This window comes from Orcinus orca, chromosome 2 (genome assembly GCF_937001465.1).
Source record: "Orcinus orca chromosome 2, mOrcOrc1.1, whole genome shotgun sequence".
Taxonomy (NCBI): domain Eukaryota; kingdom Metazoa; phylum Chordata; class Mammalia; order Artiodactyla; family Delphinidae; genus Orcinus; species Orcinus orca.
Window position 1 is genome coordinate 117,063,668 of NC_064560.1, and position 20,032 is coordinate 117,083,699.

Below are 20,032 nucleotides of genomic sequence, written 5' to 3' on the forward strand. Positions count from 1 at the left end.
CCGGGTTCTCAGAAGCCCGCGTTTGCTCCCGCAGAGAAGTCGTGAGGCCGGCCCCTGGGAGATGAGGTGAGGACTGCGGCGGGAGGGCGGGGCCGGGGTGGTGGTGGTGTGGGGGGGCTGGGCAAGGTCTATCCCGCTCTCGAGGGGAGTCGGGTGGGGGAGCGTTGCACATGTCCGAGCGGAAGACCAGCTGGGTGGTGGGCGGGCCCCGCTGAACACAGGCCCCTCTGGACCCTGCTGCAGTTCCAGGCTTTGACACCAGGAGGCAATCCCAGCTTTCTCAAACCCCCTTCCCCCACCCGCCCAGCGCAATCTACCCCCAGACAAGGAGCGGGTCCCCAGCACCTTTCAGGCCCAGGCTTCCCTCCCTCAGAAGACTGCTCAGCCTCTCTGTCCAGCTCCCGCTCCCACCTTTTAAAACAGCCCGTTGGGGACATCCCTGGTTGCGCAGTGGTTAAGAATCTGCCTGCCAACGCAGGGGACACAGGTTCGAGCCCTGGTCCGGCAAGATCCCACATGCCACAGAGCAACTAAGCCCATGCGCCACAACTACTGAGCCTGCGCTCTAGAGCCCGTGCTCTGCAACAAGGGAAGCCACCACAATAAGAAGCCTGCGCCCTGCAGGAAGAGTAGCCCCCAATTGCTGCAACTAGAGAAAGCCTGTGCACAGCAACAAAGACCCAGTGCTGCCAAAATTTTTTTAAAATAAAATAAATAACTTTTTAAAATAAATAAATAAACAGCCCGTTGCCCTAGGTCCCCAAGAGAACCTCCCGTTCTTCAATCTAATCGCCATCGTAATCCTACCTTCACAAGGCACTGGCCTCTCTTCTCCCACATCCAGGGGCCCACCAGGTCCAGAAAGTGGCAGAGCTGGTGGCTTGGCCAGCAGGAAGCCATGCTCGTGACGTGTACCCAGGAACATGGCCACAGCGCTGTGGGAGCACGCAGGAGCGGGTAAGAAATGCCTGAAAAGCCTGGCAGGAACGAGAGATAAGAGATGTTGGAGGCGGGTGGGGAATCCAGAGAGGCGGAACAGCGAGATTTTGGGTGCAACTGCTGTTGGGTTTCTCTCTTCCACCGGCCTAGGCGACCCAGAGTCTGTTCCTTTCTGGGGCCCATGGGCCTTGCTACCTTGCTAAAGTGAAGGCTCTAGGCCAGGGTCACCGGTGTCCTGGCTTTAACTGGTAGCCCGAGAGTAATGACTAAGCGCGCCTCCTGTATTCTCAAAAGCATCCAGGTGTGCACCGTACATTGTGTGGTTATGCTTTTCTTGCCGAACTTTCCTGGTAGGCGCAGAGGACTGGACCCTCACCAGCCCTCACAGAAGGCTCTCTGGGCCTGCAGTGGCCCCGGCCTGGTTCGTGGGCCAAAATAACTTCTCGCTGCTCCCGGGTCGGCTTCTCCTGCCCGAAACCTGCGGCCACGACGCGGCTGTACCGCCAGGGGCGTTGCGCGGCAGGCTAGGTCCCAAGAGGGAGGGTGCCCGAGCTGGGAGGTAGGGAGGTTTCCGCCTTGGGAATAGTGATCCCAGCTTGGGAGCTGCTAGTTTGTAAGGCTCCACCCCGGATCACCTGCTGGCTGCATTTAGGGAAATACAGATAGGTCCAGACAGAGGTCAAATAACCAGAAATACCTTTTCTGAGTAACCCACGATGTGCCAAGCACCACACTAAGTTCCTAATATTCATTGTTATTTCATCTTCACACTAATGCTGTGAAATAGGCACTGCCCTTTTCCGCACATTATGAAACCGGCAACTGAAATTCAACATGGTGGAGCAATTTGTCCAAGGTTATGTGGCCAGGAAGTGGGGAAGCCAGGAGGCAATATTCAAATCTAAGCAGATGCTGAAGGGTTCACCACCACACTCTCCATGATGCCAGTACAAGCTGAGGGAAGGGGTATACAACGGGATCCTCAGGTCTGGACTGTGCAGAGAGAATGTCCCCCCTGCATGGAGTGGTTAGCATAGGAGGGGTGTCTCAGGAACACAGAATCCTTCCAGCCACCTCCTCACTGTCCCCAGAGTCTCCCTCTTGGTTCCACTGCTCTCTGGAATGTATGGGGTGGTGCCTAAGTGGGCCTTGCTTGCTACAGATTCAGTACATACTCTCTGTTGAGTTGATTACAGCAGTTTCCCCCCACATACTCATTCTTTAATGTTAGGCTGGACTTTGGAGTAAGAGTCAGAGACCAGCCTTCTTATTCCTGCCCAGTCACTCAGTAGCTGTGACACTGTGTGCATTTGATGCTCTTAGCTTTGGTCTCCTCATCTACAGAAATAGATATAATGATACCTAGTAGGTCTGTGTTGAAGAGTAAATGAGGTGATCTAGGTGAAAGTTCCTTGCGATAGCACAATCCAACGTAGAGCATGCGCTCGATAAACTCTAAATGTGGCTTTAATCTGACAGTGGACTCTCAAGTCCACCATCTCCATGAAGCCTCTCTGGACCACAACTTCTCCCTCATAACTGCTATGGCTTTCCTTGCATCGATCTCTACTGGCACCTAATTATGAAACATGGGCATTTTGCTTTTACATAACAGAAGCTGACTGAGGGGAATAACTCAGACATTCCTGAGCACCAGAATACAGAGATGCCTTAGGGAACTCACAGCTGGAGATACAGATCCACCAGCTCTGACCCCTCAAAACCCATGTGGTAGTTGCTATGAGACAGGTAAGGGCTGACTGCTGGGCCAGGGAGGGAGAACACTGGTGTATGAAAGCTGATGAATTTGAGTTAAGACTTGAAGTGCGTGTATGATTTCCAAGGGTAAAAAAGGGAAAGCATTAAGCAAGCCTCAAGAAAACCAAGAGCAGAGACCTGCAGATAGTGTGATGTTGCAGGTGGGTGTGGGGGGAGCTGGAGCACTGGGAGTAGGGCAGTGGGAGAAATGGGACTGGTTGAGCTACATTGTGAAAGCTATTGAATGGCCATCAGAAGGTTTTGGCTGGGGATGAAACCATCTGATGTGGGTTCTGGAAAGATGGGTGGAGGCTTGGGTGGAGTCCACATCAGAGAGGATGAGCTCTGAGGAGACATTTCTGAGGAAGGGTCACTGAGCTCAGTGTCAAGTTAAACACTGGGGGGAGGGAGGCCAGGGAGGAGGCCAGTGCAGGACTGCTCTTGAGACACCTGGCAGATGGTACAGTAACAACTTTGGGAGGAGGAGGAGCTGGGGGTGGGGTTGGGGGGGGGCAGAGGTCATATGCTTGAGCTCAGTCTGGATGGTTGCACTTGAGGCCCCTGCAGGTATTTACTCCAAGAGACCCAGCACCTGTAAGGCATTCACTAACTGTTTATTAAACAACTGCATGAATGAGCTTTCTCATGCTTCAGTTTCTAATCTGTAAAAGGAGAAAAATCTACCTTGTAGCATTGTATTATAGGATACTATGTAAGTCACTCTGTGCCTCCCTAAAGCTAGATAATGCTCAATACAAGTTAACTATAGTAGTAATTGTTGACTGAATGAAGACTTGGACCGAAAGAAATGATTTAATTGACTTAAGAGAGTAATTAGTTTGTTTTTTCTTTTCATTGAAAAACAGTCTACATTCTTTTTTTTTTTGGCTGTGCGGCATGTGGGATCTTAGTTCCCTGACCAGGGATTGAACCTGTGCCCCCGGAGTCCTAATCACTGGACCACCAGGGAATTCCCCAAAAATAGTCTACATTCTTTATTCTACTTCAGAGTATCTGAGACTGTTTCTGACTAGGAAGCCTTAGGCTGATAGTAGATCTGGTTTTTTTTATTATTATTATTGAAGTATAGTCAGTTTACAATGTTGTGTTAGTTTCAGGTTGTACAACAAAGTGATTCAGTTATACATATTTTTTTCTCAGATTCTTTTCCCATGTATTGAGTAGAGTTCCCTGTGCTATATAGTAGGTCCTTGTTGTTTATCTATTTAGTACATAGTAGTGTGTATATGTTAATCCCAAATTCCTAATTTTTCCCTCCCCCCTACATTTCCCCTTTGGTAACCATATATTTGTTTTCTATGCCTGTGAGTCTGTTTCTGTTTTGTAAGTAAGTTCATTTGTATCATTTTTTTAGATTCCACATATAACTGGTATCATATGATACTTGTCTTTCTCTGATTTACTTCAACTTAGTATGATAATCTCTAGGTCCATCCATGTTGCTGCAAAGTAGTTCTTTTGTTTTTGTTTTCTTAAAAATTTATTTCTGGTTGCGTTGGGTCTTCGTTGCTATGTAGGGGCTTCCTCTAGTTGCGGCGATAGGGAGCTACACTTGGTTGCGGTGCGTGGTCTTCTCATTGCAGTGGCTTCTCTTGTTGTGGAGCACGGGCTCTAGAGCTCAGCCTCAGTAGTTGTGGCACACAGGCTTAGTTGCTCCACGGCATGTGGGATCCTCCCGGACCAGGGCTCGAACCCGTGTCCCCTGCATCGGCAGGTGGATTCTTAACCACTGCGCCACCAGGGAAGCCCAGTAATTAGTTTTTTTAAAAGAGATTTTGTTGTTGTCGTTGTTGTTGTTGAGACTTTCTTTTTTTAGAACGTTTTTACATTTATAGAAAAAGTGAGAAGATAATGGAGAGTTTCCATAAACTTCACATCGTTTCCCTTATAAACATCTTCCATTAGTATGGTACATTTGTTAAAATTCGTGAACCAAAATTGATACATTATTTTTAACTAAAGTCCATACTTCAGATTTCCTTAGTTTTTACTTAATATCTTCTTTCTGTTCCAGTATCCCATCCAGGATATGACCTTGTATTTAGTCATCATGTCTCCTTAGGCTCCTCTTGACTGTGGCAGTTTTTCAGACTTTTCCTTGTTTTAGGTGACCTTGACAATTTTGAGGAAACTGGGTAGGTAGGATGCTCTCTATTGGAATTTGTCTGATATCTTTTTTTCATGATTAGACTGGGGTTATGGGGTTTTTGAGAGGTAAAGTACCATTATCATCACATCATATCAAGGGTACATATCATCAACATGACTTATCACTGTTGATGTTGACCTTGATCCCCTGACTGAGGTTTGTCAGGTTTCTCCACTGTGAAGTTACTCTTCCCCTCCTTTCCAGACTGTACTCTTTGGAAGGAAGTTACTATGCACAGACGAGACTTAAAGAGTGGAGATTTACGCTCACTTGAGGGTAAAGTACAAATCATTGGGAATTCTTCTGTGTGGGAGATTTATGGATTTGTTTATAAGTTTAATTTTTTATTTTAATCATATATATGATTAAATATATGTGTGTGTGTGTATATATATATATATATAGAGAGAGAGAGAGAGGGAGAGAGAGGGAGAGGGAGCTGTAAGACTTATTAAGGAAACAGAGCAGTCCTTTGCCTCATACCCAGTTAAACTCCTCATCAGGTCTGTTCTTATCTCTCAGTGCTGATCTAAGGATATTCCCTAAATGCACCCCACCCCTCCAGACACCTGAGTATTTGGTTTTAGGTGTTTGCTCCCTCCAGACTGGCTTCTTCCCTGGTACCCCTCCCCTTGCCAGGATCAGGGCCCCTCCTGATCAGGGCCCCTCCCTCTTGATCAGGGCCCCTCCCTCAGCCCTCTGTGCTGATCACCCCACATTATGATCTCCCTGCATTACAACTGCCTAGAACTCCTCTCTCTCTTTCTTTCTCTCTCCCTCTCTTCTCCCCCGCAACCTCTCTCTCCTCTTCCTCAATCCCCTCCTTCCCCTCCCCCCTCTTCTTCCTCCCCCTCCCACTCTTTTCCCTTCCCTCCCCCTCCCTGGGCCAACTGTGTACAGTATAAGCTCGCTGAAGGCAGTGACAGGTGACTTGCAGACCTCCTCCTGCCACAGGGCTGGCACATTGTTGGCTTCTGCTAAAATATGCTGAAAGAAAGAAGGTCCTTGGCTCACTCAGAACACCTCTTTACAACCCTTTGTAAGAGGTAAATTTCTTCTTCTTCCTGTTTGATTCCCTTCCAGATGTTTCCAAATCTACCTAAAATAGTCCCATTTCTCAAAAAGCCTTCTCCCCTCCCTGTTACTGTCATTCCTTCTCTCACTGAGTGACAAAGCCCTGCCCAAGGCATGTATAGACTCAGCCTGCCCTCTTTCTTCCCACCACCTTCCAGGGTTGTGAAGACCCCAGAGAAGCCACTGGGTGAGAGGGGATAGGACACTTTTTTCACCTCTCTAGGTGGGAAATGAAGGCATCCTCAGGTCAGTGGTCCTAAACTGGGGTTCACAGGTCCTTAGGGGTATGGAAGGCATCCTCAGGTCAGCGGTCCTCACACTGGGGTTCACAGGTCCCAAGGAGAGCACACCAAATAGTTTTAAGGGAATAAGTGTCCAGAGTTTCCCTGGGCCAAAAGTGACCATCAGGAGACGGCCCCTGGGAGCAAGGTCTTATCCCCTTCCACCTCCCCTGCTCCTAACTCTTCAGAACAAAGGTGCACCACTCACCCACCAGGATGGTGAAATGGAAACCACTCCACCCCATGGTACATTGCTTCAGGGCATAAAAATCTTCCAGGAGCCCAGCAAAGAGACCACTGGAATTATTGTTGGTGTTCCCACAAAGAGAATAAAGACCAAGTGACAAGAAAACATCGAACGGTTTCTAATTCACTAATTCGAATACGATTTGAGAACCTAATCAAACTTTAGTTAATTGAAAAAAAATTGCTAACAGGGACTTCCCTGATGGTACAGTGGTTAAGAATCCACCTGCCAATGCAGGGGACACGGGTTTGAGCCCTGGTCTGGGAAGATCCCACATGCCGCGGAGCAACTAAGCCCGTGTGCTACAACTGAGCCTGCGCTCTAGAGCCTGCGAGCCACAACTACTGAAGCCCGCGAGCCACAACTGCTGAAGCCGGCGCACCTAGAGTCGGTGCTCTGTAACAAGAGAAGCCACTGCAACAAGAAGCCCACGCACCGCAATGAAGAGTAGCGCCCGCTAGCCACAACTAGAGAAAGCCCCGCGTGCAGCAACGAAGACCCAACACAGCCAAAATAAATAAATAAATAAAACATCATTAAAAATAATTGCTAATATTTTTGGCATATAATTTGGAAGGGAGCCAAATAATCAAGTAATATTGCTATACCAAACCTCCTTCCATTCCCATCTAAAGATGTATGTGAACAAGGTTTCTCTGCACTTACATTAAACAAAACAAAACAAAAACGTAAGAGAATTGATGCTGAACTTTGTCGCATTCAAGCAATCTATCCATGAATGCATAAACTGATTGAAAACAAAACCAAAAGAGCCTGATGCATCTCATCAAAAAATGTATCTCTTGGGCTTCCCTGGTGGCGCAGTGGTTGAGAGTCTGCCTGCCGATGCAGGGGACGCGGGTTCGTGCCCCGGTCCGGGAAGATCCCACATGGCGCAGAGCGGCTAGGTCCGTGAGCCATGGCCGCTGAGCCTGCGCGTCTGGAGCCTGTGCTCCGCAACGGGAGAGGCCACAACAGTGAGAGGCCAGCATACGGCAAAAAAAAAAAAAAAAAAAATGTATTTCTTGTATAATTTTACTTTTTATGTGTAACTATATCAAAATGTGTAATATATTTATGTTTTGATGAGTTGAATAATTATAATGATAATTTAATTCAAAAGAAAACAATGTTAAGACTTAGAGCCTCAAAGTCACCAGATATATAACATTATAACGTTAAAAAATGTATATACTAATTACACCCAATTAGGATAAGGTACCAATAAAACTTTCAGTCATAACATATGTTACAGTAAGATTGGGAGCACTGAAAGAGAAAATAAATAACAAACTTTCCAACTGTTAAAGGAGAGCTTGTTCACATTATTTTAAATGGATGTGTTAGAATATCAAACTCCTTTGGTATTTTAGATTCCAATGTGTATATGTAAAAGAATGAGGTCATAGTTTTATTTAAGCATTACTATTCACAGTATGCTACAAGTGGCGTTCCCTGCAGCTATGTGGTCTTAAGATGAAAAGTTTTAGTTGTCAGTACCTACAGTTTTATACACCTCTAGGGAGTCTGGGAGTCTTGGTGGGGTGCATGCTTTGGACCAGCACCACCTTTCCAGGAGCCCCTCCCAGGCTGGCAGTTGCCCTCCCCACCACCCTCCCGGGCTGTTTCTCCAGACCCCCTTCTTCTCAGGATATGGAAGCTAACTCAGCCAGATGCTGCTGAACAAGTCACCTGGCCCCTCTGAACTCCTTGTATTTCCTCAACTGTAACTGGTGAGGGTAGAACTAGACCATCTCTAACAGTCTGTAGTTCTCTGAAAGCCAAACCCTTCTCACAGTCCATTTAGAGACACCTGGGGACAGCACCCAGGGAATAATGGTTTTCAGGGCACTGCCTCCAAGCCAGTTTCTATGCTCCTTATCTATCCCTTAGTCTAGGATACATTTCAAAAGATGCCTCAGCCAGGAAGCCTTCTCTGATTATGCGAAACCCAATAAAATCTAACAACCAGCCCTCATCCTGTCTCCAACCTTTTAGATCATAAAACCTGACACTGTAAGTACTTGGGAAGTGCCTGCTGAGTTAATGCATGACTTGACACGTTAATGTGCATTTACATCATGCCATCACACTGCATATGTCTGAATAAAACTTGCCTCTGTACTCATCCACGTGGCCTCTTGCAGAAACTGTTTTCAAACTTTTAAAAGTAATGAGATTTTTACATTAAGAACAAGAGTAACAACACAACAACAACAGTAAAATCCAAACTGTTCAAAAAGACCACTAATATGTAGTGTTGTGAGGCTGTGAAGCAACTGGAGCCCATTGCTGGTGGGAATATAAAATGGTGTGACGACTCACAGCCGCTTAACATGCACTGACTTTATGACCCAGCAGTTCCATACCTGGGTATTTACCTGAGAGAAAGAAAACATAGTCCACACGAAGATTTGGACACGAATGTCTATAGCAGCTTTATTCATAATAGCCCCAAACTGGAAACAACTCAAATGTCTATCAATAAGAGGGACTTCCCTGGTGGCGCAGTGGATAAGAATCCGCCTGCCAATGCAGGGGACATGGGTTTGATCCCTGATCCGGGAAGATCCCACATGCCGCAGAGCAACTAAGTCCGTGCGCCACAACTACTGAAGCCCTCGTGCCTAGAACCCATGTCCTGCAACAAGAAAAGCCACTGCAATGAGAAGCCTGCGCACAGCAATGAAGACTCAACGCAGCCAAAAATAAATAAAGAAAATAAATTTATTTTAAAAATGTCTATCAATAAGAGAATAAACAAATAGTGGTACATCCATACAATGGAATACTATTCAGCAATAAAAAAAGAACAAACTAGCCTTACATACAAAAGCATGAATGAAACTCAAAAACGGGCTGAGTGTAAGAAGTGAGACATAAAAGAGTACACAGAGCACGTTTCTGTTTACTTGAAATTCTAAAACGCATAAACTAAACCTTAGCGACAGAAAGCTGATCAGTGTTTGCCTAGGACCTGGCATGGGGGTGGCGGATTGACTAGAAAGGAGCAAGAAGGAACTTTTTAGGGGAGATGGAAATGTTTTGTATATTGATTGTGGTGGTGTTGATTATGTAGGTGGATACATTGGTCAAAACTCATTAAATTATACACTTAAAATGGGTGCATTTTAGATGTAAATGATATCTCAATAGAGTTGATTGCGATATCAAATTTTAAAAAAATCTCTGCCCACGGGACTCCCTGGTTGTCCAGTGGGTAAGACTCTGCGTTTGCAATGCAGGGGTCCTGGGTTTGATCCCTGGCTGGGGAGCTAGATCCCACATGCATGCTGCACCTAAGAGAGTCTGCATGCCGCAACTAAGAGGAATTCCACATGCCCCAACTAAGAGTCCACACACCTCAACTAAAGATCCCGCATGCCACAACTAAGACCTGGTGCAACCAAGATAGACAGAAAAATAAATAAATATTTTTTAAAAAATAAAAATTAAAAAAATCAAAAGATCTCTGCCCAAATGTCAGAATGGATATTAGAGTTTATAAGACAAAAGATAATAAAACAATAGATAGCATGCTTTGTAGCCCATAATTATTCTTTTTTTTTTTTTGTATTTTTAAAAATTGAAGTATAGTTGGTTTACAATATTGGGTTAGTTTCAGGTGTACAGCAAAGTGATTCAGTTATATATATTTTTTCTTCAGATTATTTTCCATTATAGGTTATTATAAGATATTGAATATATTTCCCTGTGCTATACAGTAAACCCTTGTTGCTTATCTATTTTATGTGTAGTAGTTTGTATCTGCTAATCCCATACTCATAATTTATCCCTGCCCCCCTTCCTTTTTGGTAACTGTAAGTTTGTTTTCTGTGTCCATAAGTCTGCTTCTGTTTTGTATATAGATTCATTTGTACTATTTTTTAGATTCCACATATAAGTGATTTCATAATAATATTTGTCTTTGTCTGACTTACTTCACCAAGTATAATATTCTCTAGGTCCATCCATTTGCTGCTGCAAATGGCAATATTTCATTCTTTTTTATGGCTGAGTAATATTCCATTGTGTGTGTGTGCACGTGCGTGCATGTGTGTGTATACATATATCATGTCTTCCTAAACCATGCCCATTGATGGTGTAGCCCATGACTCTTTTATTTTTCTCAAGATTTATTTATTTATTTATTTATTTAGGCTGCGCTGGGTCTTAGTTGTGGCACACTTGATCTTCGTCTCGGCATGTGAACTCTTAGTTGTGGCATGCATGCAGGATCTAGTTCCCCGACCAGGGATCAAACCTGGGCCCCCTGCATTGGGAGCACAGAGTCTTACCCGCTGGACCACCAGGGAAGTCCCCATAGCCCACCATTCTTAAGGGGAGGACTGAAACAGGGGTGATGGTGGGGCGACAGACGGGGTTCTGCGATCCTGGCTCAGTCTTAGCCGTGAGGCCTTGGACAAGTCACTTAACCTCAATGGAGACTCAGTTTCCTCACCTATAAAGATAATAACAATACCAGTGTATTAGAACGATGACTTTTTGTGTTCCCTATCTGGATCACAGAAGAAGAAATTCCGAATCTACCTTATCTGACAAATTTGTATTGTTCAGTCTCAGGTGGAGCCATGACTTCATCTGAAAAAACTTGCCCTGTCCCAGAGGAAGATAATTATAACACTAGTGCACCCTTGCAGAGCATTCTCTCTGTACCGGCACTATTCTGAGCATTCTCCATAATTCATTTAATCCTCACAACATTCTATGAAGCAGGTACTGTTTTAATCAATCCCATTTTACAGACAAGGAAACTGGGGCCCAGAAAAGACAACAGTTATTAAGGGACACAACCCAGATACCAACCCAGGTGCTTTGGCCCAGAGCCCACACTCTTAGCCATCAAGCTATTTTGTCTCTTGTTAACAAAAGCATAATTTGCAATAAAGGCAGGGAAAGGAAGTTGATTGAGAAATACTAGCTTTATACAAACTTAAATGTGAACAAAACCCAGTACCTTTCTATCAGCACTTTTACAAAAATTAGTGAAAGGTGATTTCATGGTGGTTTGGAAAATCCTGCTCTGTTTCTAGTTTCAATTGCTGTGGTCTTTCTGAAGAGCAGGTTGGACCTACTAACAGGAGGAAAAAGAGATCTAGTTAGGGAGACCAGCCCTCCTGGGTTTAGCACTGAAAATTCTGTGTCCCAGGATACCCCCTAGTCCTGGTCACCCTAGGCTAGCTGTTCCCCAGTGAAATAACCCCGAAGGAAAAGAAAAGCTGTGATGTGACCTGGATTGGGCTCCTGCCTCCCTCTCCAGCTCATTTCTCACCACTCTCTTCCTTGGCCAGGCTGAGATAGTTTTAGTTCCAAAATGGACCAGACTCTTTCCCTTCTGGGTGTGATTCCTGCTGTTTCTTCAGGCTGTTTCCAAGCCCTCTTTGCTTGGTTCACACTCCAAACCCAACCAGACTGATGAAGTTCAGCAGGTACACACCGATGTGGCCACACCAGTTGTTAAAATATCCACTTCCAGGACTTCCCTGGTGGTCCAGTGGTTAAGAATCTGCCTTCCAATGCAGGGGACGCAGGTTCGATCCCTGGTTGGGGAACAAAGATCCCACATGCATGTCGCAGCTAAGTTCACGTGGTCTAGAGCCCATGTGCCGCAACGATGTGGCCAAAAAAAAAAAAAAAATCCACTTCCCTGAGTGTACCCCTCGCCATCACTCTTCCCCAGGAGCCAGCCATTAAAGGGTTAATATCAGGCACATTAAAGATCTTCTAAAAAGCTGCTCCAGCACAAGGACTAGCATCTCTCTGCAGCCATACCAGTTGTTAAACAATGTAAATATCATCCCTGATTAAAACTAGGTAAAATGTGAATTTATATAAGCAATGCCAAGAAGAGAATTTGGATGTCATTATTAATTGAATGCTTGTTTATTGGGTCCTCTTTTTGTAAAGTTGCTAATGTTCATAATGATCATCCTCATCATCAAAGGAAAACACACACTCTAGCATTAACCCCAGGGAGTTGAGTGGACCTCGGTGGTCTCAGGCCCCAACTTTTATTCAAGAGGAGGCTTTGGGCCAGTGGAGCCAGTCTTTGAGGAGAAGTAACCGAGGATTTGGCTGAACCCAGGGCTTGGCCATTTGGACAAGTGCTTGTGACATCAGGGAAGGTGGGGCTGCCTGCTTATCAGTCTCTTTATCATTTGGCAAATTATGCCTCCCCATTCATTTATTCATTCCACAAAGAGTTAATAAGCTCCTCCTAAGTGGGATACCACTGGACTGGGGCAGTAAGAGCCAGAAGTTGTGTGAGACCCTCCCTGTTCCCAGCTGCTTGAAGTATATGATATGCACACAGGAAACACATAACGTTCTCAAAGTGAGAGAAACAGACAATGAGTTTAGAGAAGGGAGGTTAAGGTAGGGTAGAGCGAGGTGGGGAAAGAGGTGAGGCCTGTTTTGTTCATCCACGTGCACTCAGCACTTTCCACAGTGACTGCCCCACAGTGGGTTCGAAAAGAACCTCATGGAATGAAGGAATGAATGAGAACAAACTATTCATAATTCTGCCATTCAGAGGTAGTCATTGACATGTTGGTGCATTTCCTCTTTTTTTTCTAAATATACGACAAATATATTTTTTAATTTCAGTAACTTTGTAAAATTTATTTATTTTTGGCTGCGTTGGGTCTTCATTGCTGTGCGTGGGCTTTCTCTAGTTGTGGTGAGCAGGGACTACTCTTCGTTGCAGTGCACGGGCTTCCCATTGCCGTGGCTTCTCTTGTTGTGGAGCATGGGCTCTAGGTGCACGGGCTTCAGTAGTTGTGGCTCATGGGTTCCAGAGCGCAGGCTCAGTAGTTGTGGCACACGGGCTTAGTTGCTCCGCGGCATGTGGAATCTTCCCGGACCAGGGATTGAACCCGTGTCCCCTGCATTGGCAGGTGGATTCTTAACCACTGCACTACCAGGAAAGCCCAGTAACTTTTTTTTGGTGTAAAATAACATGTTCATTGTAGAAAAAGGAGAGAAAATGATGATAAAGCAACATAATATTAATTGCTAACATGTGTTTAGTGTTCATTATATATCAGGCTTCCCACCCAATGGCAATGACTCTCCACATTTTGGTCTATGTCCTTCATATAGGACTCTCTTTTATTCTAACTGTACACTTTTAAAAAAAAATACCTGGGCTCAAACTGTTTATATAATTCTGTATCATTTAACTTTTTTTTTTTTTTTTTTGCGGTACACGGACCTCTCAGTGTTGTGGCCTCTCCCGTTGCGGAGCGCAGGCTCAGCGGCCATAGCTCACGGGCCTAGCCGCTGCTCCGCGGCATGTGGGATCTTCCCAGACCGGGGCATGAACCCGTGTCCCCTGCATCGGCAGGCGGACTCTCAACCACTGCACCACCAGGGAAGCCCTAACACTACTTTTAACATTTTCCTACATCATTGGAAGTTCTCTTAAGGATTATTTCAGTGGCTATTTATCCCATCCTGGGGGTATACTGTAATTAGAGGCTGTGGGATGCCAGCAGGGACTTGTACAGTCTATCCAATGGCAAACAGGGATTCACTATAGGTTTTTTAGTGGGAGGGTGACAGAATAAACTTGTCTTAGGAAGATTGAGTGCACTAGAAATGAGCAAAACAAAGCCAGGGAGGCAGGCAGGAGGTGATTTTTTGGGCAAGGGATGCTAAAAGGAAGAGGGGCGTCAAGTACTTCACGAAAAGGACTGAGGACAGAGGAGGATGGAGAGGAGGGAGTCCAAGTGCATTGGAAGGTTTGGAGAGTATTCGGCTCCAACTCCTTCCAATTCATTAGCTTGAGAGAATTGTGCTACGTGGTCAGAAATAAGGAAGTTAGAAGGGGAACTCTGTTAATGAAAGGAGAGGGGAGTTCTTTTACATGAACGTTTTTAGCTGGCAACTCCTGAAGGCAGTTAAAAAAAAGAAAAGAAAAAGAAAAAAATACTGGCCAGGGCTTGAGTGCAGAGTCTGGGCAGGAAAGAGTTGTCTGAGGGGGGCAGTAGCAGTTGGGATCAGGTAGATGGAGACGGGGTGGAGAGAAAGACAGGGAGAAGCAAAGGCTAAGCAAGGCTGGATGCGGGACAGTGGGCAGGGCAGGGCCAAAGCCCCAGAGGCAGCCTGATCCTAGAGACAGATGGCATGGAGGGGCTGGAGGGCTGACTAGCAAGATCCTGTTCCCCTGGCACCAGGAGGCTGACTCAGCCCAGGCCGCTGACTTTGCCGCCAACTCTCTCCCAGGACACAAGTACACCGAGTAGAGAAAAACCCAATTAATTAACTGGAAAGCCTGGTGAGTGTGCAGCCTAATTATTGTATTATCATCAGTATGTTGGTAAATAAGTAGTGTTCTTCCCAGGTTTATTGAAGTATGATGGACAAAGAAATTAAGTGTTAGATATAAAATTCTTTTTCTTGCATCCTCTTTTTATTTCAAAGCTTTCTGACCTGCGCATTGAGTCTCTGGGCTCCTTCTGAGTAGCAAGCCTGATTTGGAGGCTTTGGAGTGGAGTATGCAGAAGAAATAGAAAAAGACTACATGAGGTGCATTTTACTCACAAAGAGCCTGTGCACTGAACTTTTTGAGTAAACTCTTTCTTTTTTGTTAATCCCTTTTTCAGCAATAGGAAAATCACGGTGGTGGGGTACGGGTAGATTTCTTTTGGTTTATTCTTACTGAGTTGAGGTTTTGCTGTAGGTATTCCAATGTATGCAGTAATTTTAAATAAGATATGGGCTTAACAGAAATGCCTAAGAATTTGACCATACCTGAGTGTGAACCTGTGGATTGCTGGTTCTGGGACTGTCTGCCACTTACTAGCTTCTTTGATCTTGAGGCTAGTCCCCTAACTTCTCTGGGCCCCTGTATACTCCCCCAACACCCCTCACAGACCCCAGCAATTGCACTTGGGTACCATGTGAGATAGGGCAAACTATAGCACTTTTACAAGTCTAAAGCTCCTTACACCTTGTGTTGGACACTTTGGAAACAAAATGTTATGACTGCCGTGATTCAATGTCAGGGCCACATTTTAGTTTTGTTTTGTTTTTCTGCTAATTAAAACTATTTTATTAATCTTACACTCTCCCTAAGCTAGCTAATTCTTTTTAACTTAGGGCTTAGGTTTTTGGGGTTTTTTTGATGCAGTTGACATAGAATATTACATCAGTTTCAGATGTACTACATAGTGATTTGACATTTGCATATGTTATGAAATGATCACCATAAGTCTAGTAACCATCTGTTGCCACACAGTTATTCCAATATTATTGACCATATTCCTTTTACATCCTCATGGCTTATTTATTTTATAACTGGAGGTTCGTACCTCTTAATCCCCTCAGTATTTCACTCCCTGCCACCCTCCTCCCTTCTGGCATCTACCTGTTTGTTCTCTGTAATTACGACTCTCTTTTTATTTTATTGTTGTTATTTTTTTAAATATTTATTTATGTATTTATTTATTTGCTGCACTGGGTCTTAGCTGCGGCATGTGGGATCTAGTTCCCTGACCAGGGATCGAACCCCGGCCCCCTGCATTGGGAGTGTGGAGTCTTAGCCACTGGACCACCAGGGAAGTCCCTATTTCGTTTTGTTTTGTTTTTTAGATTCTACATATAAGTGAGGTCATACGGCATTTGTCTTTCTCTGACTTATTTCACTTAGCATAATACCCTGTAGATCCATCCATGTTGTGACAAATGGCAAGGTTTCATTTTTTTATGGCTGAGTAGTATTCCTTTGTACATATATACCATATCTTTATCCATTCATCTATCATGGACACTTAGGTGGTTTCCATATCTTGGCTACTGTAAATAATGCTGCAATGAACATTGGAGTGCATGTATCTTTTCGAGTTATTGTTTTTGTTTTCTTCAGGTAAATACCCAGAAGTGAAATTGCTGGATATGGTAGTTCTATTTTTAATTTTGGGGGGAACCTCCATACTGTTTTCCATAGCGGCTGCATCAATTTACAATCCAATTGATAATTCACAAGTGTTCCCTTTTCTCCACATTCTCACCAACATTTGTTATTTGTTGTCTTTTGATGATAGCCATTCTGACAACTGTGCTTTTAATTTGTATCTCCCTTATGATGAGTGATGTTGAGCATCTTTTCTTGTGCCTGTTGGCCGTCCATGTGTCTTCTTCAGAAAAATGTCTATTCAGGTCCTCTGCCCATTTTTTAGTCGGGTTGTTTTGTTTTGGTTTTTTTCTTCGTTGAAATGTATGAGTTCTTTGTATATTTTGGATATTAACCCCTTATCGAATATATTGTTTGCAAATATCTTCTCCCATTCAATAGGGAGTCTTTGTTTTGTTGATAGTTTCTTGCCATGTGCAAAAGCTTTTTAGTTCGATGTAGTCCCATTTGTTTATTTTTACTTTCCAGGAGACAGATCCAAAAAAATATTACTAAGACCTATGTCAAGGAGCATACTGCCCATGTTTTCTTCTAGGAGTTTTATGGTTTTAGGTCTTATATTTAAGTCTTAATCCATTGTGAGTTTATTTTGTATATGGTGTGAGAAAGTAGTCCAGTTTGATTCTTTTGCATGTAGCTGTCCAGTGTTCCCAGCAGCATTTTTGAAAAGCTTGTCTTTTCCCCATTGTATATTCTTGCCTCCTTTGTTGTAGATTGATTGTATAAGCAAGGGTTTATTTCTGGGCTCTATATACTCTTCCATTGATCTATGTGTCTGTTTTTGTTCCAGTACCATACTTTTCTTTATTAGTTTTTTTTTAATTTTTAAAATTTATTTATCATTTATTTTTGGCTGTGTTGGGTCTTTGTTGCTGCGTGTGGGCTTTCTCTAGTTGCGGCGAGTGGGGCTACTCTTTGTTGCGGTGCGCGTGCTTCTCATTGCAGTGGCTTCTCTTGTTGCGGACCACAGGCTCCAGGCACGCGGGCCTCAGTAGTTGTGGCACAGGGTCTCAGTAGTTGTGGCTCACAGGCTCCAGAGCGCAGGCTTAGTAGTTGTGGTGCACAGGCTTAGTTGCTCTACAGCATGTGGGATCTTCCTGGACCAGGGCTCCAACCCGTGTCTCCTGCATTGGCAGGTGGATTCTTAACCACTGCACCACCAGGGAAGCTCAGTTTTTTTGTTTTTTAATACACTTTATTTTGGAACAGTTTAGATTTAAAGAAAAATTGAGAAGATAGCACAGGGTTTCCCTGTATCTCACACCCAGTTTCCCCCATTATAAATATCTTACATTGTATGGTATACATTTGTCACAATTAATGAACCAGCATTGGTATATTATTATTAACTAAAGTTCATATTTTATTCAGAATTCCTTGGTTTTTACCTAATGTCCTCTTTTTCTCCCAGGATCCCACCCAGGATCCCACATTACATTTAATTGTCATGTCTCCTTAGGCTCCTCTTGGCTGTGGCAGTTTTTCAGACTTTCCTTGTCTTTGATGATCTTGACAGTTTTCAGGAGTACTGGGCCAGCATTTTGTAGAATGTCTCTCAGTTGGAACGTTTCCGATGTTTTTCTCATGATTAGGCTGGAGTTCTTCAGAGGTAAAATGTCATTCTCATCACATCACATCAAGGGTACATACTATCAACTTGACTTATCAATGTTGATCTTAATCTTGATCACCTGCTTGAGGGAGCGTTTGTCAGGATTCTCCACTGTAAAGTTATTTATTTCCCCACCCTTTTCAGACTGTCCTCTTTGCAAGGAAGTCACTATACACAGCCCACAAGATTGCTGGTTTACACTCCTCCTTGAGGGTGGAATATCTACATACATTATTTGGAATTCTTCACAGGAGATTTGGCTATTATCCTCCATTTATTTATGTATTCAATCATTTATATCAGAATAGACTAGCAGCTATTTATTTTATACTTTGGGTTATAATCCAATACTGGTTTATTTTGTTGCTCCAATTGTCCCAGATTTGGCCTTTGGAAGCTCTTTCAGTTGGCCCCTGTGTCCTCTAATTTATCTCCACCTTCCTGTTGTTTTGTTTGTTTGTTTGTTTAGCATTTCCTTACTTTCTGTGCTACAAAATGTTCCCAGGCTCCTCTTGTATATTTCCTACTCCAATCCTAAAATCAATCATTTCTCCAAGGAGAAAGTCAAGGCGTCGTTTTAGTCTTAGCAAATGTGTATCTGACTGGAAGTTGGGACAGACAATCCGTCAGGTGGGCAGGAATAAGACTCAAGCCACTCTCGGGAGGGGACTCTCCCAGCAGCAACAGCCAGAATTACAAGCCCTTAGCTGAGAAATAGATGACTCACCAGCTCCCCAGGTTGTCTCCTCCCTCCCCCTCTTGCTGACAAGACTGTCCCTAAACCAGCTCTGACAGAACGACCTAGGTTCGAAAGTGTCCCCACCCAAGGGGCCAGTGAAGAATGGCCTGTTGCAGGCCAAGTTAGGGCTTTAACCATAGCCAGCTGATACCTCCCCCCATTTGTGTATTTGTGTATTATTTATACCCCTTCTACCTGCAGAAAGAATTAAACAGGATTACCCTCAAATTCAGCTACAATAAAACTATTAAAGCTTGAGTAAAAGGACAAGAGTGCTGTGAAGAAGAGAGAGAGAGAGAGAGAGAGAGAGAGAGAGAGAGAGAGAGAGTGTGTGTGTGTGTGTGTGTGTGTGTGTGTTGTGTGTGTGTGTGTGTTAATTTTGTCCCAGACACCTGGGCTGAGGCAACTTCCCCAGGTTCCCTGAATAACAGATTGCTAGCACCAGAAGGACTTTAAGAAATAAATATGCTTCACCTGGCATTTTATAGCTGAGATGGAGCAAGTGATTTCTCAGGAATCACACAGCTAATGAGCTGAAGAAGTAGGAATACTGGGGCACGTCTCTTGATGTCTAGGTCTTTTCAAATCCCCATTCTTGCCTCCCTTTCCAGGAGAGCAAAAAGAATAGCTTTTAGACCTCCTGGGTTATACAATGGCAAGACAACACTTTGAGGCTTCTTTCACTTGCCAGATGAATAAACTTATGTGGATGTGTCTGAGAAGTCACTGGGGGCTATAGTTAGGGGTTATTAGCATCCCCAGACACTCGGACATAGGGAATGCAGGATGTAGACATTGGGATGCAGAAGTGGATACTGGGGATCCTACCATTTCCCCACAGTCAAGCTTTAAATGGTTAAATCAGCAATGTTCTAGTTGTCCTCAACTTTTGACCAACAGTGGGGGGAAAAAAAGAAAAATAAATAAAAACCAGGGGTCCTGAGACTTTTTTCAAGAGATTTAGAGATTTTGACTTAGGGATTTTTATACTACCAACTGTTTAAGAAATTGGATTATCTCTTTTCTTTAATATTCACTGCCCTATCTGCCTCCAACACTCTCCCTTCAACAACTCATGAATGAGGTGTTTTCAATGATCTTTGTGTAGGCTGAGATCTTTGTACAGGCTTGGAATTCAGAGAAAGGATTCTGGGCCTGGTGTCACTTGGTGTGGCTGCAATAAAGAGATGAAATTAGCATCAGGCTATTTTTCACTTGCTCTCTTGGTGACCTTCTTAGGGCTACCTGGGATATCTTGTCTCTGTCTGTAAACTC

The 20,032-nt window shown here is 44.1% G+C and overlaps 1 long non-coding RNA gene across 1 annotated transcript; it reads left to right on the forward strand.

Moving 5' to 3' along the window:
* The first annotated feature begins 45 nt into the window (after positions 1–45).
* On the forward strand, positions 46–6,377 carry LOC125963651 (uncharacterized). Its single transcript, XR_007475887.1, has 3 exons — positions 46–66; positions 845–957; positions 5,072–6,377. It is a non-coding gene; the product is annotated as an uncharacterized LOC125963651 (long non-coding RNA).
* The last annotated feature ends 13,655 nt before the right edge of the window (positions 6,378–20,032 follow it).